The sequence below is a fragment of the Anopheles merus genome, chromosome 2R (genome assembly GCF_017562075.2).
Source record: "Anopheles merus strain MAF chromosome 2R, AmerM5.1, whole genome shotgun sequence".
Taxonomy (NCBI): Eukaryota; Metazoa; Arthropoda; class Insecta; order Diptera; family Culicidae; genus Anopheles; species Anopheles merus.
The window spans coordinates 27,121,035-27,141,321 of record NC_054082.1 but is presented as its reverse complement, the minus strand read 5'-3'; the positions used below and the strand labels follow the sequence as shown (position 1 = coordinate 27,141,321).

The 20,287-nt window shown below is 47.4% G+C and overlaps 1 protein-coding gene across 3 annotated transcripts in view; it reads left to right on the top strand.

The window, feature by feature from the left end:
- The window catches only part of LOC121602420 (F-box/LRR-repeat protein 7), a 69,658-nt gene that overhangs the window by 37,508 nt on the left and 11,863 nt on the right, over positions 1 to 20,287 (top strand). For all 3 annotated transcript variants that reach the window (XM_041931193.1, XM_041931199.1, XM_041931187.1), the window contains exon 3: positions 868 to 938. The gene's annotated coding sequence lies outside the window, so the exon portion shown is untranslated. The remainder of the gene's footprint in view (positions 1 to 867; positions 939 to 20,287) is intronic.

Here is a 20,287-nt window from a genome sequence, read left to right as displayed (position 1 = left end):
GCGGCACTGTTTGCTTGTTTGGTGACGAAAGCTTCTTTATAGTTGACCGCATCGTTAAGTGCAGTTCCTTATTCGGTAACCATTTGCCGCTGAGGAGAGTTCTTTATTCTACGCTTTTCACATTGTCGCGTTGACATGGGGTTCTATCGGTAGTAAAGCGGGAAGTTTCTGCTGTGCCCCTTCCTTACTTTGAGAGAAAAAGACAGCAGAATAAATAGATAAATATTTTGCACGTTTCTAAATCCGGCAGGAAGGAAGCAAAAGGTGCGGCTCAAATTTTGCCTTTGGTTTTTTGGCTTTAAGGTACCAATGTGGCTTTTTGTATAATTTGATCGAAGGTCTCTTGAAATCGTATTAAACCTACGGGAACTCGAACTCGACTTCAGAACGTTTATCAATAGCAGCTTAAGGAAATAACTTAAAGATGCCCAGTGAGACACTGCTCGTGTGTTTTATTCCTATAGACTCATTAATGACTCGTAGCGACATTAATCATGATTTGCTACCAGGAAAACAACCACACACAACCATAAGTCTAATTTCCGAATAAACCACACGCCCGCGCACATCTAATTTATGTAGATTTCCACCCCAAACAGTAATAAAATAGTTTTCATGCATAATATAGCTCCACTTCCACCACTCCAATCGAAACGCAATAAATCAGCCCAAAATCCATAACGGAAAGTCGCGAGGGGACACCGCGACAAGAGCATTATGTTTCACCTCGGCACAATAAACGGGCATTTGGAGGGCCAAACATCTTGTCCACAACTAAATCATTCGCCCCAATTCTTCACATCTAATTCTCACTATCTTAATACTGCCCGGACTGCCATTTATTTTCCCATTTCCTTTCGTCCACAGACACGCCTGCATCGATCCGCAGCTCCCGGAACAAGCGCCCAAACGATCACGATGATGTTCAACTGCTATCGGTAAGTTTTCAATTCCGCCGCCATCACCGCTGCACAACACGCTAGCGGAAAACGGTGCCAAGATTTAAATGATTTATTCCTTGTTTTTGGCGTTCGAAGAGGGAAACGTAACGACCAAAAAATTCACCTCCCCTATTGCGAGCATCAAATTGTTGCAAAACCTTACCAACATGGACAGCAAGAGCAGAACGCACACATCTTTTCACATCCGTTACACTGTCAGTGAACTGCCCGAATATGCTGCTGTTTTCAAACATTTGCCACCGTTAAGATTAGGGGCAATTAATGCATACAGAAGCTGCAGCTTCCCTGAACCTTTAATCGAGCAAAAGTTTACGCTTCCGGGGTCAAACGGTAGCCAAGCAGAAAAAAAGCAAAAAAAGGGGTTAAGATAATTGTTCTTACGCTCAACCTGCCACTGAACTTTCGATTCAGCAAAATATCAAAATTCCCGTTACGAGCTAGTGTTTTTGTTTGTCCGAATTGATCAAACGCTAAGGCTATTTGTCGAATTCTCTCGATCACATCGTTTAAATCAGCTCTTAATGCTCGCTAATAGGGCTTTAATCCGATTTAATGACTCGCAAGCTCGTGGCAGCATGGGAGTGGAATTACTAATTTTGCGTACCGGTCCGCATTCGCGCCATTCTGCTTTGCAGCGCGTGCGCTATTATCGGTACGGTGGGGTTCGTAAGGGTTAAGTACGATTTTCCGGGGACTGTAAATGCGTTTCCGTCTTTGGGCGTGCCTCGATTGAACGATTCCAAATTGTGAAACGCTGTGCAAAATGAATGAATAAAAACGGAAAATTACAAGTAAAGTTTTCAGTTTGTTGTCTCGCGTCCAAAATTACATTTACACGATCACTTTTACACGATCACACGATCAACACTGTGTTTTGGAAACATCTGCATCGGAGATCCGTGCAAATTGCAGCGGCATTTTATCATGCTTTCGTGTAATTGTTCAATGACCAATTCAACCGTTGTAATAAGAGGTGATCATCATTTTCTTAAACCTGGACTGGAAAGCACAAGCTTCACAGGGCCGCCCCGTACCGTCTGCATTAGCTGTGTGCTTGTGTTTTGTGGAGATATAATTGCAAATCAATCCAACCAGAAGAAGGGGTACGGAGTTTGGGGGCGCTTCCTGTTGGGTCCAATCGGTTGCTGCCTGTGCCGAAGACAAATGTGTAGTAAACTACTCGTGGTAATTAAGTTCAATGTACGCTTGAACGTTTGATTGGTAATTGGTTAAGATTGGTAATGTATAACATGTGTAGTTGCGTAACTGAAGAAACCAGTTGATTTTGATTTCATATTGCATTGCATTCAACAACACAGAATATGAATAATTCATGTTTGCATGAGCGAGTAGTAATGGAAAACAACAAATGCATCTCTTAAAACACAACCAATTCATCCACTGTATGGGCTCTTCTCGAAATTCTTTATTTTCTGTACAGCAGATTTAAATTATTATGCGCCACCAGGTGGCAAAAATAATACCTTCTCCTGTCGTTTAGCTGTTTTGAGCAAATCGGAAAACATAATTATTCTATCGTCAGCTTCTTTCCCCTAGTCAAACCATCGCACTAAACATCTCCGTTGCGTGAGTTACACAAAGAGCGTTAGAAAAATAAATTTCAATCGCACACACCGATCACCATCTGTCTCGTGAGTAAAGAGCAAAGCAAAGAGCACAGTAAAAAGCACATCACAATCCTAAAAAGCTTAAACACATTACGCGGCAAACACACACACACACAATCGACAGTTCGAGGACTGTGATGATAATTGCAATGACCCAAATGGGGTGTGTGCTTTGCGTTTGAGGCCTTTGTGCCCCAGCCAGCTCATCTTAATTCTCCGCACCCGATAAGCATCAAGCACTGTGACTGCGACTAATGCTATCATATTCCGATTGTGTTCCATTCTGCGACCCACAATACTACATATTTATAGATGGGGGAACAATAATGGGGATGCAATAAAAAGAAAACGATGAGTAATTTCATCAAATTGCCATTCAGGGGAAGTAATTCCTCTCGGTAGAATTGGGAGGGTGAAGTGGTGAAGACTAAACATACCAACAAAAAAGCTGTAAAAGCACACTTTACTGCTCTCATTGGATGGTTCCACTGGTATTGACAAATCCTAAATCGATTAAAAAACGGCACCTTACCTTCCGTGTACCTTCTATTTCTGGAAGCTTTGCCAAGTGGAGGCAATTGGCGAAGGTAACGAGTCACGACTGTTTGTATGTGTGTGAGAGAGCCTTTAGGAGAGAGGCGTGATTGAACTTATCGGTCAAATCAAGATGTAATTGTTCATCAAGATAAAAACCCTGTCCTTTTTTTTGTTTTCTTGCGCAGAAGATTGTTTTTTTGTTGCTGCAGCGAACCAAAGAAGTCTGCAAAACAAAAACAAAACATAATAACGAGGTTAAGATGATTATCGTCCCCGCTTACAGTTATGTGTCCTCCCGATGGTTGCGCGCTTTGTTCAGAGAACAGTACGAACAGTACAGCCCCCGTTGTGAGCCGTTGTAAGATGGTGTGCACCGTTTATCCCCTGCAGTATTATTACAATCCGCTAATCGTACGAACCACCAGCGGATGCGTTTATTTGGCGGAGAGCTCATTTTCCAAACGACATTTTCAACCCCCGTTGTTTGTTTGCTTGATTTAAGTCACTCTGCGCTGTTTCGCCATAAAAAACTACAACCATAACTCTCATGCATCTTTACAACGGCCATCTCAACGGTTCCCGAAAAAGAAATAAAGCTAGTCGGACCAACAAACGTCCGTGCATCATCATCGCACCGGTGAAAGTGAATCATTTTCATTGCACGGTCGTTATGGTTGTGGTGAAAACTGTGCTGCTTGAAGCAAACCAGCATGTGCGAGTAGTTTTACGCGTAGAGTTGGGTATGCTGCACCAAAATGAGCCGGTACCATTCGCCATAAGTTCCCACGATTATAACTTAGTGGTTTCGCCTGGTTGTTTGCCATTCCTATACGGTAGGTACGGTTTTGTTTATTACTTGCATTTTTGTTTGCAGTCCATTTGAAAGTAAAATGACCGCACTACCGATTCCGAAGTGGTGTGTGAAATGGCATCATTGCTGAGAAAAACTTTCATTTCAGCTTCTGTTGTCAAGGTCAACTTTGGGATGCAAATACATGAACGAGATATAAATAAAAAGAGAGATTATTCCACCTTAATTGCAATTGTTTCCGAATGTCGCATTCTTTGTTAAAATTCGTGTATTTATTATGACTGGTCTATTTATTCGGGTTCGTCGCTTACTGTCACTTGCAAAGAATTTTTCTCACCACACCACATCGTTCAAATCCAAGCGTTTTTTTTAAATCTTCTTCTTTTGGCTCAACAACCGTTGTCGGTCAAGGCCTGCCTGTACCACTTGTGGGCTTGGCTATCAGTGACTTATTGATCCCCCCATAGCAGGATAGTCAGTCCTACGTATGGCGGCACGGTCCATTTGGGGCTTGAACCCATGACAGGCATGTTGTTAAGTCGTACGAGTTGATGACTGTACTACGAGACCAGCTAAATACAAATTGAAATAAAATCTACATCAGCACGACACACAAAAGGCAAACATTACTGGGTCGAGACCCAGAGAAAGCGTGCAAGAAACAACACATTGTTGAACCATCTAGCAAATGGTTCACGATTTGCGGGAGGAGAACGGAAAAAAAGCCCACGGTGTCTTCCGCTTCTACGGTCCCGATAAATTACCAACCGTCCCGAATAGGCCATTTGAAGATAGCTGGGTCACCGTAAAATAAGACCTTACCTGTAGGTGCGCGAGCCTCCTGCCCAAAGCCCGACAGAGCGCGATAGGCCGCCGCGCACAGCTAAACTATTAAGTGCAATTATCGGGGAATAAAAATCGGTTAGAAAATTGCGCGCGACCAGCACACCAACGGTACCCTTCTTGGAAGGCATTAGTGGCATTGGCTGAGGAAGTAGGTAACAAAAAAGCACACACACACACACACAAATCGAAGCCAAATTGATAGAATCAAAATGGCTTCACATCACGAACTTCACGCGACGCGCCATATTGCAACGAAAGCGCTGATAATTTCGGAAGGACTGAAGCAGCGAACCACTGAGAAGCAGCGTACCTGGGGAACGTTTCGGTACGAAAAGTTTCGAACACGCAACCACGCCGCTTGACCGTGCGATGGCGCAAATGTTGTGCACAAAACCGTTCAAAGGCTATCTATCGCGCGTGGTGATTTACTTCTAATCGAGGTTGGAGTGGAAAGTTGTTCGAGGGTTCGAGTTTATTGCCGAAAAGGATGGTAGAAACATTCGAAAAGATTATAAGCTGCATTTCGATGCTGCTAGCATGGGGTGTAGTGTAGCGTGCTTGATTGATAAAAAAGAAACGATTGACAACTTCCTGGAGAAAACGGCTTTGAGATGTTTAGTATTTACTTTTTCAATTTTACTATGCGATTATGGCGCTCAGTCACGACAAGGGGAGCTGCATTGAAGTTTTTGTTGAGTACCACTCATGCAACAGAACAAAAATCAGTGAGGACTACCTTGTGTAGTTTTGCCTTCAATCCCACCGTGAACAATAAATTAACAATTTATTGCTACCAAAAGAAATTCCCTGACTTATATAAAAAAAACACACAAAACCAACCCACACGACCGCTGGCCATGGTACCATGACATTTCTTGGTAAACTTTTACAGCAATTGCTTTCTTCTGCAGGAGATTAGCGTCGGCCTCTGGTTGTTAATCCGCCGCGGTGTGCATTACTGATATCCAGCTCACCCTTGACTACCACCTTTCTCCATCGCTGTAGTCGACTGCGTGTGAGAGATGATGTCATATCTCGTCGCAAGTAATCCCTATTTTCAGTACCGGATTGTATCCCTACGCACGAATGGTTACCGAATCACGAGCCAGTTCCATCAGACTCACAGCGTTTGCACCTGTGTAAGGATTTATCAATGCCCTAAGAAGGACCGGGCTGCGTATGCGGTAACACTCGCAGCACACCAGAATACAGAATACTGCCAACAATAATAACAACAGACGACGGCACCAACTGACAAACACAAAGAGCAAAGCGAAGGAACCCGTACAAAACCGGCACAAAAAAAGATCCCCTGCTAAATCACTGTCATAAAGGATCCTTCCCCTCGTGCGCGATCCTCGAGAAACGTCAGAATTGGAGTGGTGCTCGCAGTGGAGACGGCAAAAAAAAAAACGGAGCGCGATACAGCGAAGGACAGCGAAAAATATACCACCCGGTTCGAAAGCGTACCGACCCACACCGTTCGCTTGTTTGTTGGCGTTACTCCTTTTGTTCCCTTGCTTCTTTTGCTCTTCCTCTTTATCGCTCGCATACGAAACATTTCTACCAACTTGTCACAAAATATTTTGCATTTTCCTTCGTTTTTAATCCTCTTATATAATGCCATCAATGCTGATAGGTATGTTTTTCGGCATGCCTGGTGCCGAGGAAACGAAAGCTATTACGAAGCAATTTACGAATCGGTCAACCAAACGGTAGAGGCGGCAGAGGGGGGGGGGCGACCTTCACCAAAAAGGGTTGGCAAACTGAAGAACGAATACTGAGAAACTACCCTCACAAAATTCCCTCCGGTATGATGCCTAGGCATGGACCAATGTTCTCCCATGTGCCGCCGCCCCACAGAAGACAATCGGGGACAATTCGGAACAGTCAATCTCCGCATTGCTTCTACTTCCCACTGGGAGATACGCGACATATTTCGGCAAGCAGTAAATTATCGACCTAACAACAAAGGACAATCAACAGGCCATCAACCGAAAACTACAAATATTTGCAACAGTCGCGTTCCTTATGGAGAGTACCATCAGTGGTTCTACGAGGACACACACCAACCTGCAGTCAGCACACTCCCGGAGCATGCGGTAATTATACCAGCGCTTCCGTGGAACATCTTCGACGCAGTCGCTTCTAATTACATTGACTCAATCAAACGACTGTCCACCCGTCCACAGACACTGCCTCATGCTCTTGTTCAATAATTGGACAAAACTCCCCATTTTCCGGCGAACAAGCAGAAACTCAACATGATTGATTCGCATGAATTCATTAAAACGCTCAAACCCCGATGCACTTCAGGAGGCTTTTACTGTACAGCATGTCACGGCCGTTCATTTCCACACGTTCATGCTTGGCGATTGTGCGAAGCTGAAAAGCGTTTCGTCAAGCGATACTGCTTTCGGATTCCACGGGCGTGGTTTGCTGCACAGCACACACCGAGCGCAAGGAATCGCAAGGAATCGCAAGGGAGCAAGTGAACATGGAAGCACTCGCCGACTGCAATGTCAAAAGTGCGTCCACCGTGGGTTAAGCAACAACTTAATTAGTTCCAAATAGTTTGTACACGAGATGGTAGCATTGTATGATTGGTCCATTGCAACGAACCAATCGGGAAGGGCTACGACAACATTCAGCAGGGATGTACCAGAAGGATCGACCGATCGCGAGTGTCATTCCTGGTAAATGCGCATCCCGCATCCGTCTGGTGTTGCGACCGGTCCGAGTGGTAATGTGGGGCAATTATTGTGGCACACTGGGAACAAGCTGACAAACTGATCCACCATTTAGCAAGTGGGAACGGTGCAATGATGCCGAACAATTCGGCAAGATCCCGAATTGACAACATTCCTACCGCTGGGGTTTCGATCAACCTGATCGACCGCCTCCTTGATGGTTCAGACCATGCAGGATCTCCTAATTAACGATCGTATCCCAATTACTCATCATGGATCAAGTCGTGGTGGCGACGAACTTATAGAAAGCTGAAAGCTGGAACTTAAAGTAAACTGCGCCACATAAACGGTCGCCTCAAATTCATCATATGCCAGTGATCATTACATTGCCCATGGCGTCCTGATCCAGATGCGATGGCAAGGAAAAGAACATGAGATTTACGGTAGTTTGTGTGCGCATATCTCAACATAACTCTGTTGCCGCTCTCACGACCCAACAAGCTGAAACAAGCTTCCTGGGAACATATCGATCATCTCGAGTTAAGACTCCCGAAACAACCAGTTTTGAATTTTTCCCTAGCAGAAGCCTCTTAACTGGAGCAGCATACACACACATTCGAGCGCGCGCGTTGAAATGGAGCTACCATTGTCCATCCCCCCAAAACAGAGCAGAAAACGATCGTAATTATTCATGGCAAATGAGAATTAACGAGAATTAAAATATTTCAGATACTCGCTCTCTCTCTCTCTCTCTCTCTCTCCGTAGCGCTCAGAAATTTATTAAATTTCCATTTAATAAGAGGAAAAGCCACCCTGCCGCAGAGGGAAAGCACTATAGTGAGCTCTGTCGGTAACATTTCTTCTACATTTCTTACCCGCTACAAAAGGGCCCGTTTGAAAATTATTGGTTAGCCGAAAACGATACCACGGGGAGGTTCAACATTCGTCCGTATCGCATATTGACTACCGGTCCATTCGTCCCAACACAATACAGAAAGAAACTGGGAGCGCTTGTTGCATGCACACACTTACAGGCATACGTGCGCGAAACAGATGGCCACATGTCAATCTGTCAGATTATGTTACCCCCGATTTGTTTCTCGGTAGAAGGCCCCGGCTGTCGGATAAGGCTCGCTGCAAGAGAGTCCGCGGCAATGATCGATTCACAGACCGCGCACGGGAGGAAAGGATGTGAAGTGTTTTGCGAGCGCGCGCGTCCGCGTACGGGAGCCTTTCGGTTCGTAGTTTGTGCTGTGCAGTGCCATGGCAAGCTCCCTTTGAGCCGCACTCTTTCCGTCGGTCCAAATTTTGACAGCCGGTACACCCAATTGGGATGTGAACGCGGGTGGAATGTGGCTTTACAACTCCACTCCAACGGTTCCGACTGCCCGGATGTTTTCGTGGTCTGCATGCTGTTCTCTTTGCTTGCCGACGCTTATAACCGGTACTTCAAGCCAGTGCTGCTGCTGATGTTGGTGGAGTGTAAGATTTCATCCGGCCTCAAGATAACAATCAAAAACGTTTGTTTGATCTGTTAATTATTGATTCGGTACAAACTTGCAAACCAGGTCCTGTGTCTGTGTGGAATTGGGATAGGAGACGTGGATACTATACACGGGTTAGACATTGTTTGCCAATTCGGAATAGCTCTGAGATACTTTAAAGGAAAGATTAGAGTAGAGAGCTTCGTTTTCAATATACATCTATATTTGTACCCACTTGTTACTTCACACAACTGACAAAACCCAAACTTTTGAGACCCACAGACTAACGGATAGCTTCTTGTAAGTTCAACAAAACATCGAATTTGCTCTCTCGTTGGCCAACTGCATCGATTGTCGAATGCATCACATACCTTCACACACACATACACACGGTCCATCATACAATGACTTCCACTTCGCCACTTGCACCATTTTCTTCTTCCCATTTGCCCCATTAATGCGACGGACCGAGAGAGTCCTCTCGGGTACCTGTTTTCTGAATTCGGATTCGGGTCCGAATTTCTGCGCTTGAGGCATGCGGGGAAGCAAGGAAACTGGAACGGTTCTACCTCACGCTTTTTTGGTCACGTTTGCCAAATCGTTTCCAGTGAGCAGCAGCAGCCGCAACAGCAGGGCCAACCGGGGATAATGCAGAATGTGGTGTGGCCTCCCATTCCTACGCTACCGTGAGCGCAACGCAACTGATTGAGTTTGTCATCTTGACTCATATCTCATATCGAAGATTTTGCTTGCCAATCTGATTGTTCGGTTTGCTGGCTGCCATTTCTTCCACCGGGCGAACCGGTTCGGCTTTGGGCTGTGGCTTTTGGGGGGGCTGTGGTTGCCCCTTTTTTTGATTCGCGTCTTATTCACACGCACACATACACACACATCAGTACTGCAGTATAGACATTCTGAACCGGCTTCGCATTTGCGGTGATTGAGGGTTATGTTTCGGTTTGTGCGGTTGCTATTTTGGTGACATTGGCCCCGTCCCCCCCCCCAAGCCCATTGTGCTGCTTCGTTTGGAACAGTTACCTGTAACTGACTGGCCTTTTCGGGAGCACCCCAGAGAGGGGTGGTACAAACACACTCTTCCCTCAAGCTGATGGATAAAGAAACAAACTTTCCTGCTTATCCTTTGATTAACAAACATCGCGTCATCCGCTGTGCGGGCTGTCGTTTATCCGTTTCTTCCGGTGTGTCATTCACCGTTTCATCAGCAGCTCCCTTTTCGAGTTGCTCTTCTCACTCTTCAGGGAATTAGGTGAAACTTCTTGGGGACGGGAAACAAACTTTTTGCATTGGAAGTTGCGATTGATTTGCTCTCCCAATAGTATTGCATCATAGATACGCTTCTTAAGTCATAGAATGACTACGATATTGCACCAATATTACCAATATCAATTTAAGCTTTGTATTTTAATACAAGAGACAGATATCAATGTGTTTGTTTCATCATTCATATCCTGATTTAGTTAGAGTAAGAGATAATATTGACGTTCTGCTTTAGTGTAACTTCAAACTGTTAAAATATCGAAAGATCAAACGTAATAATTTCTTTTTTATCCACACAAATGAATGAAGAAAAGCCGACGTTTTCCTTTTAACTTCGCAAAGCACCATCAAACTCCCCTCACACACCTTGACAAAGATAAATAATACCATCGATGTAAGACTGCACACTGCTCGGCCGATAAGTATAGGATAAACATTAGAGGATCATCCCTCGGGCAGCATTGGTAAACACACTTTTCGCTCGCAGTATGCAAATTGTGCACGGCCAAACAAAACACGGCTCATCAGGCGTTTGGGGCGTTTGGGGCGTTTCAACCCACTCCGGATGCTAAGCACTGACTTTCCCGCCCAAGATGGCGGCCGTGCCTGATACGGCCTTATGATGCCCTAGGACAAAAGCTTTCCCGAGAAACACTCCTCTCCCGATCCCGACCATGGCGAAGATGACGGACCGAGGGCAGCGGAACCGCATTCCATCACAATCCAAACCGAACGGAACGGAGCGGAGCGGCTGCAAGTAGTAACAAGTGTACTGCCCGACGAATGGGGCAGGACTCCACATACCATAGGCATGGGCAGGACCGGCAGGAAGGAAGGAGGGAATGGCCCTGCCGCTGTGTTCCGTATGCAGGACGCATATTAGCACCGCGAGCTAATGTGGGTTTTTATTAATGAATTTTTGATATCCATGCAAGGTTCCCGGCCGACCGATGCGACCGTGAGGCCATGATGGTTGTTGTTCTATTTTCTCTCTTCTCCTTGACTGACTTTTTTTTGTGCCTCCCCCAGGGCAGACACATTTGTTCGACCGCGAAATAGCGAAATAGCTTCGGTGTGCAAAACCGTGCATGATCGGGCAATCGATCTTCCAAGAGGGTCGGAAATGTACAAGAATCGAAGTACTGATATAATTACTGTATACATTATAGCTGCACCCAAAGGGTCACTTTATTTTTAATTTTTTTAGTGTAAATGCTTGATGGTTATGTAAAAAACACAAAAATAACTTCAGAATTTTAAAAACAGCCTTTATGTCTGTAGGATCTTCCCTGTGAACGAGAGGAATTATTCTCTAAATACTGATGCAATGAAAAGCACACACACACCCAGTTGCGAATTAATTTCAGTTTTGTACAATTACACATTTTTACCCCGTTCCGCAAAGGTTCTTAATAAAGATCGCATCATACGCGGTACGCGGCATTACCATTCCCGGAGCGAGTGGAAAATAAAGCCCACAACACACCAAGCGCACCCGGGAAAGCACTGGGCGAATTGCAGCAGCACAGCGCTCCGAGCGCACTCACGATCGTGGTCGACGACGACGGACCTTGGACAAACCGTCCGACCGACCCTTTTCCCCCGCGTATGCCAACTATGGGTTCCCAGCCTTGCCCATGTCGCTGTCCCTATAGCGACTGCATTCCTGTACGTCCCGCGTGCAGACAATGGACACCCCGCGAGCCCTTCCCGCACGGCAGCGAACGAGTGAGAGCGGGCTTGGCAAGATCTCGCGCGAATCTCGCACGCTAACTGTTCCATTTGTTAGCCCGGCCATGTATGAGTTTTTATGTGCGTGCTTTGTCAACCGCCAGCGGGCTGAGAGGCGTAAATGGCCTCCTTTTTTTTTTTTGCTTGTGCAAGTGGTTTACGTGCATTCCGCGTGCTGTCGTGCACTCTCCACGCTGGGTAATGGCGTTGTCTCGGTACTAGCAGCATAGGTGATATCGCGGGAGGAGGAGGTGGCGGCTGCTGATGGAACAATAATTTCATATCAATTATCAGTCGATGGCAGAAAAGCGGGGCTATGAGGAGGAGGTGGCTGCTATTGCACCTCACCACGATTGCTGAAGGGCAATCCTAGTTGGGTGGAGGGGAGAGGCTAAGGCTAATTAGTAGAGCGCGTTGCGTACCGCGAGGGGTACGAAGCAGAACTGGCCACGCCAAGAATTGAGACGGATCGGTCTCGGTAAGGAAGCGGCCGTAGAAGCAGCATTCCAGCGCACGCGTCATCTTCGCGACTTCCGCCAGTGCCAGGGCCGGATGTCCATTTTGGGCCCGGAGAGTTCCTGTCGTCAGGGGGCTCTCGGTTGATGGTTCACTAAAAATGAAGACCTTCTCTCCGCCCCTTGTTGCCATTAGGAAGACTGGAGCGTTGGAGCACATTGTTATTACGAGCCTTTATTTGGAACTCAATAGAATTGTGCCCGGACGAGCGAGACTGTGTGCGCAGTGGAGGAAAAGAATTGAATGCCTTTGTCCACAGCTGTTATAATTAGAAACGAATCATTACGGTAATTGACTTTGATTGGTCCAGATGCTAGTTAATTAAATCTAATTCATTATCAGATGGCAAAAATATTACCAAAGAATGTGGTTTGCCATTGAGGATCTTCAGGTCCAAAGTAGCAGAACTAAACCGTCTTCTATAGAATTGGTTGGAATGTTTGCACTTCGTAGAGTGTTGTTATTTTATTCGATTAAATAGTCGACCTTAAAGACAACTCGCCTCCCATACACCATAAACTTTGATCAGTACTTTACTAGCTGTAGCATAGGTTAGATACAAGAGGTACAACATACCATCTAACAATGTCAGACATCGTGTGCCTGGGAAAGCGAGCGTCATAAAACCATCCTGCTGAAAGGTTCTGATGCCCCCGGGGAACGGGGGAATACCATGCAGCCAATCCAGCATCATACTCCAAGCCACACCAACTCCCATACAAAATCCATAAGTTACCTACATTCTGCGGGCATCTGTGGTCACACTCCCGCTGGCCCATGCTGGCGAAAGCGTCGAAGACACCTCCGGGCGGTATGATATACGTGTATGGATGTGTTTTTGTGTGCAGATATATCCACCTCAACACATCACGTTACCCACCGTGACATTCCCCACCCGGGTGCGGTGCACCGGTGTGTAGAGAGGTATGTTTCGATAAGTAATAATTTCCCACCAGACCCTTACCCCCATGCGACAATGCCATGCGGTGGGAAGAGGGTGACCACGGGGACAACCTTTCACCGAACCACCGGCATTTCGATCGAGATCGGTTGATGCGTTACGGCGGCGAGATGATCATGCCCCGAGATCGTTCGCGGGATCTCTCTTGACACGAGTTTCGGCGGGATTTGGATTTCGGGGAGTTTGTTCGTTTCTCTCATCCGACCCCCATTTACCGTATCAAAAAAAAAGGCACACTGGGAGACAGCGATTCCGCCCCGGAGCTATGTAGCGAGAGTCCATTCGGATCGAGCGTCTTAATCTTCCACCGGCATCGGGGCGCGCACACGATCTTGGACGCATTTCTTTGCTTTCCTTTCCTTCCCGAGCGACTGCACCACCACCACACAGGGCTTTCTCCCTGCCCGCGGGACGGGGTTAAAGGAATTCCCGCGAAAGCGAACCGAAAGCGGAGGAAATATTTGTTCACCCGTGGCCTGCTTTTTGGGGCTTGTTGGTCGCTGCGCCTTTGCCTTTCCAACGAGATCTGTTTAGAGTGAAGATACGGTGGGTTTTGTTTTTAGATCATTCTAAGGTGCAACTACACCACAAACACAACTGGCAGCAGGTCTCTTGCTGGCTCAAGACGGCGAACGCATCCTCCATCCATCCTCCAATGGGCTCGTGCAATTCCCAGAACCCGGAGGATGTTATTCCCCCCTCCAAACTAACATCCGGACCGCGAGACCACGGCTTCGCTCTGGTCCGCCGAAAAGGAACGCGCCGAGAAGCAATAAAACGCTCACAAATTTGTCAAAACAATTTCAAACACCGCCCCCAGAGCGAGAGAGCTCGGTTGGAAGACACCGCGGAACAGGTGAAACCCTTCTTGTTGCCTCTCTACCCCGCCAGCGTCATTCTAACAAGCACAGAACGAACGAACAACAAAAAAACACGCAAAGCAAACCAAAGCGCGCGATCCTTTGTCGATCGTCGTCGACGTGCGCAGGAAAGGATCTCGGCAAGCGAAAGGTGTTTACCCCAGCGGGGAGAAGCAAAGGAGAGCAAACACACACGGCAAGGTATAACAACAACAAAAAACCTTCAAGAACGTGGTATTTTAATATCCGCCCTAAAACCATACAACCAAACCGTTCTTGTTTCGGAATGAAGGAACGGCACGGTGAAGGTGGAAATCGCGGGCTGTGTGGTTTGATGATGGTTTGGCGTTTCCGTTGTTTTGCACCGAACCTGCCCGCGACACAGGGTGGATTATTGTTTTGTGCCTCTTTTGTGATGCTGGTCGGCCTTTTCTGTTGTTGTTGGCATTGCTTCCTCGCGCAAACGTGTCATTTTTGCATCAAAAATCAACATCTCAACCTTTATCATGAGAGCCTACCCGGTGCAAAAGCGCAGAAGCGTTGCCCTTCTTCTTTATGTCGCTGTATCAGAGCCGCTGCTGCTGCTGCTGCTACACCGTCTCCTGTCAGATGAGAACTACGTCCAGCTGTCATTCTGTGGCGGACTTAGTACAAACCCGAACAGCGCAAAAGAGCAGAACAATGACACACCGTCACTGGTAGAGTGTGTGATGACTGCGGAGCAGCACGGTACCATCGACGCTGACGATGGTGATGATGACGATGATGGCTGCCGTCGTTCTCTCGGTACGAGTCGAAACCCGTTCAAATGACATCTGATCCGAATCTTGGCGAAATATCGTTCGCAGCAAGGCATAAACAACAACCGGGCTAACAAGTAATGGCCCCTTTGGACCACGGCGTTGCAAGCCGTCTTCAGGCAAGGCGAGGATGAAAAAAGCCACAGAATGGGACATGCAATTTACCATACGCAACCAGCAGTACCAGAGGACGGACCACCACAATGGAAACTCTTTGTAGGCAAACGAGAAACTACTAAGCAACCGAGCGCAATATCTTTGGGCGTCCTTTTTGGAGACGGACCTTACGAATATCGGATTTGTCCAAAGTGTGTGGAATTCGGCGCACGCTCTTGACTGACACGGCAAGCGACGAACTCCCCACACCTATCGCCCAACGGGCGCGCAAACTCAGTATGGTGGAAATGTCATTGGGTGTCAGGGCGGATCCAATTTGTCTCTCCGGCTACGAAAAGCTTGCGCAAAAGATGTGTTGATGATCGTCACATCATCCACCTCGAAACTTGGGCTATAACATGCAGTATAAGGATTTTTTGGACACCGAACGGGGCTGGTAGTGCCGCTGACAAGCAGGGTGACAACTTGTTCCATAAGATGGGTTGAGGGATTAACGCTCAGCGTGTTGGTTTCGTTTTCTTTTGAATGGTACAACAATTGCAACGAGTTTATAGTCTATTTTTGTACTTGACACAACTATACAGCACTCAAAAAAAAAACCTCCCGAAAAAATCACACCAGAGGGGCAATGCTGACGGTTGGGTTTTTGCGTGTCTCACTAATTTCCTGCGATTTGCAGCCATTTTTCTTGCGCGCGTTTATGTCGTTAACTTTAATGCCAGTCCGGCGATACAGGCCCCCGTTGTGGGCATGTGTTTTTGGTTCCGTTTATGCTTTTTTTACGCATTAAAAAAAAAAAGCTGAACATGATCCGTGCGATGATTCGGCGGCTAAGAACGATACGAACGGCTCTCCTCTGTGTTGTCCCGCGCCAAAAGGAAATGTTTATGGTAGGCAAAACTCAGCAGTCCCGGGCCGTAACGACCGCGTGTATCGTCGGTGCAGCAAGCAGCAGCCAACCGGGCACAACAATCACACCCGGAGGGCGATCACGATGATGCCGCTGCTGCTGCTGCTGCTGCTGGAGCCCTTGCTGCTACGAAACGAAAATCGGACAAATCACATCGATGCGGCAGATAAATCGCTCACCGTGTTTCACGTTTGTGTGCGCGCGGGGTTTTGCATGCGCGCGGAGATTTTGCCAGGAGAAGACGCACACCGAAAAAGGAAAACAATATTTTAACTCCCAAAAAATAAAAACGAAGCAAAACACCTTGAAATGACCCGTTCATCATGGAAGCCTCGCAGAGCACTGGTGTCCACATATGGTGGACGCATGAATGAATGAATGATGAAAGCGATCGACTGAACGAACATCTCCTTCGCCCTGCCTTCCCCCCCAAAATTGCACTGCATTCGGTTTTGGTGGATAGCTTAAGGCAAACTCCCAGCATTCGCTAGGGGAAGGAGAGTAGTAAAGGATGTACCGATGGGAAAATAATAATGTTCCTGTTCTGAACTTATCGGCGGCCATCATACCGGTGCGATAGAGAATCCGTGGCCCTGGTCGACATGCAAACATTATTCCTACAAAAAGCCGTCCGCTCGTCAGCTTTGCAATGACTGAGTTCTGGCTTCAAATCGGGCCGTGGACGTCCTTCGGGATGATGGGATATTTCAACGGCAGCGCCATTCATCATCAGCAGTGCACGTCCCTCACCAACACGCTTGACTGCGGACGTAATCGCAACGGCAGCGGCAGATGGCATCGATGCACGTAAATCGCTCACCGCAACAGCGTACCAGCGCAGCACAAGTGATACTGCAAACATATCCCATCCAAGAAGCCGGAACATACAGGTACATCCATCAGGGCACGCGTATCGCGCTCACTTAATCTACATACATTCCGTAACCGCCGAGTGCGCCACCAAAGCTGGCCAGCTTCCCGTGGCTCTAAACCTTTCACAGCTCGCGTTCACATACATTCCGATCCACGGGCAACGGACGAACCCTACTAGCATAAACGCATAAAGCAGCGTATATTATTATAATTATTCTACCATATTATACGATTATTACCAATGTGACAACGCGTCGCTTTCGGTTGTCCATCGGCACCCACGTGGAAGATGAATGGGTGTGTCCGACCACGACCAGCGTTCTCCAATTTCCTAGTGTGTGTGTGTGTGTGTGTTTGTCGCTGCCAGCACCGCCCCACACCACGCAGGATGTGCGAAAGCCGATCCCGCCTGCTCGCACCAGCAAGGGGTAGCCCATAAACTATGCGCCTTAAGCGTGCTGGCGCGCCGATCTTAGATTAGGTATCGCATTCTATCGCACCAACCATCCAACCGACCGTAGGAAGAGGCAAGGCCAGCGTCAGTTTGGAAACTATCAATCGACAAACTCCGCTTTGCTACATTTAGCACACACAGCCCGTCGAGGAGGTAATTTTGTTTTGCAAAATATTGCAACGGTACGACCACCGGTAAGTGTGTTTGACGGAGTTCTCTCGGCAAAAAAAACGATCGGGAGAGATCAAGTTGTACCGTGGGCCGGCACTGGATGATTAGCATCGCACGTCAACGCAGCTTGTTGACATCCAGTTGCTGACATTTAGTGGATGGGCCCCACGTTTGCCTAGTCTGTCCTAAATAGCCGCTGCTGCACCGGGCCTGCTATAAAGTAGCAGACGAATGGCGGTAATCAAAAGATTTCCATCTGAAAAACATTCCTTTCAAATTGCATCACTGACACGCACGATAACTAACGAAAATTAACACCACACACACGCGTACGTCGAAGAACGGACTCGGGTAGGATGCCTTCCTACTGCGCTCTCTTCTAAGACTTTAGCAACAAACAAACAAAAAAAACAAAAACTTTCTCGCCAGTCGCGGAAGCTAACGCATCGTTTAGCCATCTCTATCGCAGATTAGTGCCATCAGTCACAATTTCGTTCCGCAAGAAAGCCCGCCGACGAAGGTGGAAGAAACCCTTTCCGGCGAGCCCCCACTCTGGTCTGGGCGATGTTGGTGGTGCGCAAGAAGAAAAAAAAGGCCCCGAGGTCAGTTACGGTCTCAATTTTTATCGTAATCACAGTACGGAGGTCCCCGCACGACCGCTCTCGCGCTACACTCTCTTTTGCCTCTTGCCATTACAACACCGCACACAGCACAACACGCTCGGTGGTGTCTCGATCCCTTTCCCTTGCACCATGGTCTGCACAAGGGTGTGCGGGATTCTAGTTCGTCCTGCACCCTGCCCCCCCGCTCGAGAACATCGGCCACTTACAAGTGGTTTCGCGCGCTTCCCATTGAATTCGTGCGAAAAATGGAGCCCTCGGCCGGTCGACCGTGTAGTGCGCCGTCGTTGTGCCTCGTCGCAATTGGCATCCGCGGTGTAATGCACCAACAACACGGGTCCCCGGCCCCGGCGCACTGGGTAGGTACGCCTTGCACATCATCCCGGCTCAGCTCTATTACCTCACAGGGATGGGGCAGGAATCGAGGAGCATAATGCGGGCTTTGCAACGGCAAACGTGCTGCGCAGCTGCGAACATACAGCAAGAGCTTACACACAAACACACACAGAGACTGGTGGCTTCTCGATCGAGCGAAAGATGGCCACAGTGCCCCCGGGCGGGCTCGTTCGAATCGTTCAAACGTTTCAACGTCCAACGCGTATCTGCTGCCTCGGTCGCGACTACACCCTTTTGCCTGTACGTTCGAGTTGATGTTTGTGCGGGTCCGGGAATCGACCGGAATGTAGGGGAAGGATGGGCAAGGGGAGAGGGCAAAAGCAACGCGATGCGAGAGAAATGAGGTCGTATGCATGTGCATGCAAGTTCGCGTTGAGCACGAGAAAAACTGCTCGCTCGCTCGCTCGATCGCTCGCGGATGCGTAAGCGTTTTCTTCAACAATATTTGACGCCAGTATCCACTGTACCCATCTTAGTTCATCCGCAAGGTACGGCGGCGAGAAAGAAAGAGAGAGAGAGGGAGGGGTCATGTATCGACGATCTTGCCCTGCAAATGCAAAGTGTTCGTTCTGTTCGACAGCGAGCTCCTATGTAAGCGATCTTCCATTGCCGATTACCGACAGTAGCTGGCGAGGCACAAGAGCGGAGGGCCGGCCCTAATGATGGAACAGGAACACAATTATCAGGTGGATGCAGTTTCTTGTGCTGCGACATAAAGGGAAGCGGCAAGCGAGGAAGCCTCATTTGATGGGGTGAAAGGCTTTCTAAAGTTGAATGGTTTATGATTTTAGCTATTTTATGTGAAATAAAGCATCGGACACATCGAGCACTCTGGTCCACTTTCAGTTCAATTAAAGATGCATCCGAGACCGAGGCACGGACCGAAATGCTTGAGTTGGCAAATAAAGCTGTGTTATGTAAACCTGCAAGGCGAGCCAAAGTGATAGAAGAAGCAAAGGAATATGTCGTACAAGAGGTCTAAACATTGAAAAGGATATGATTATGATCGAGACAGCTCAGGATTAGTATAAAAATGTCACAGTTCGTCACAAAACCCAAACCAGAATAAAAACAAAAACAATACTGCTAACTGAAGCTTGCATTAGGACCGATTCAAGTCATATTCCCGAACAATACTTTTAAAAATAATCCACATACGAATCAATTTCAGATAAATCAATCCAAAGTCCTTATCTCCCACAAAACCATCCTGCCATCACAAACCTTGGAATGATCAAACGGTTACTCGTTAATTCGATCACATCTTCAAAGTATTGTTAAAAATTATTCTCACAATCATTCTGCAGAAGTACATGCTGACTTTTCTCAGAAACGAAATGGCAAATTCTTGCACTGCAAAACAAGATCACCTTAATTGAGCGATATTGGTAACGATCGCATAGCACAAGCACTTGCCACACCCTAAGCCTTCAGTCGGCTTCTTCAAGAATGAAAATCCTACTTAGACATCAATTCCATAACCTTTTGACCCTTCCCGTGCTGCCGCTGCTAGGAGGAGTGGTTGCGCTACAATTTTGGTGCGGCCGATGTTCTTCACATCTTCAAACGCCCGACTCCCGATGCTTATCCGTCGCTCCCAGCCTCCAGAAATTCCACCTTCAGCAAAGGGCCCGTGGCGCAA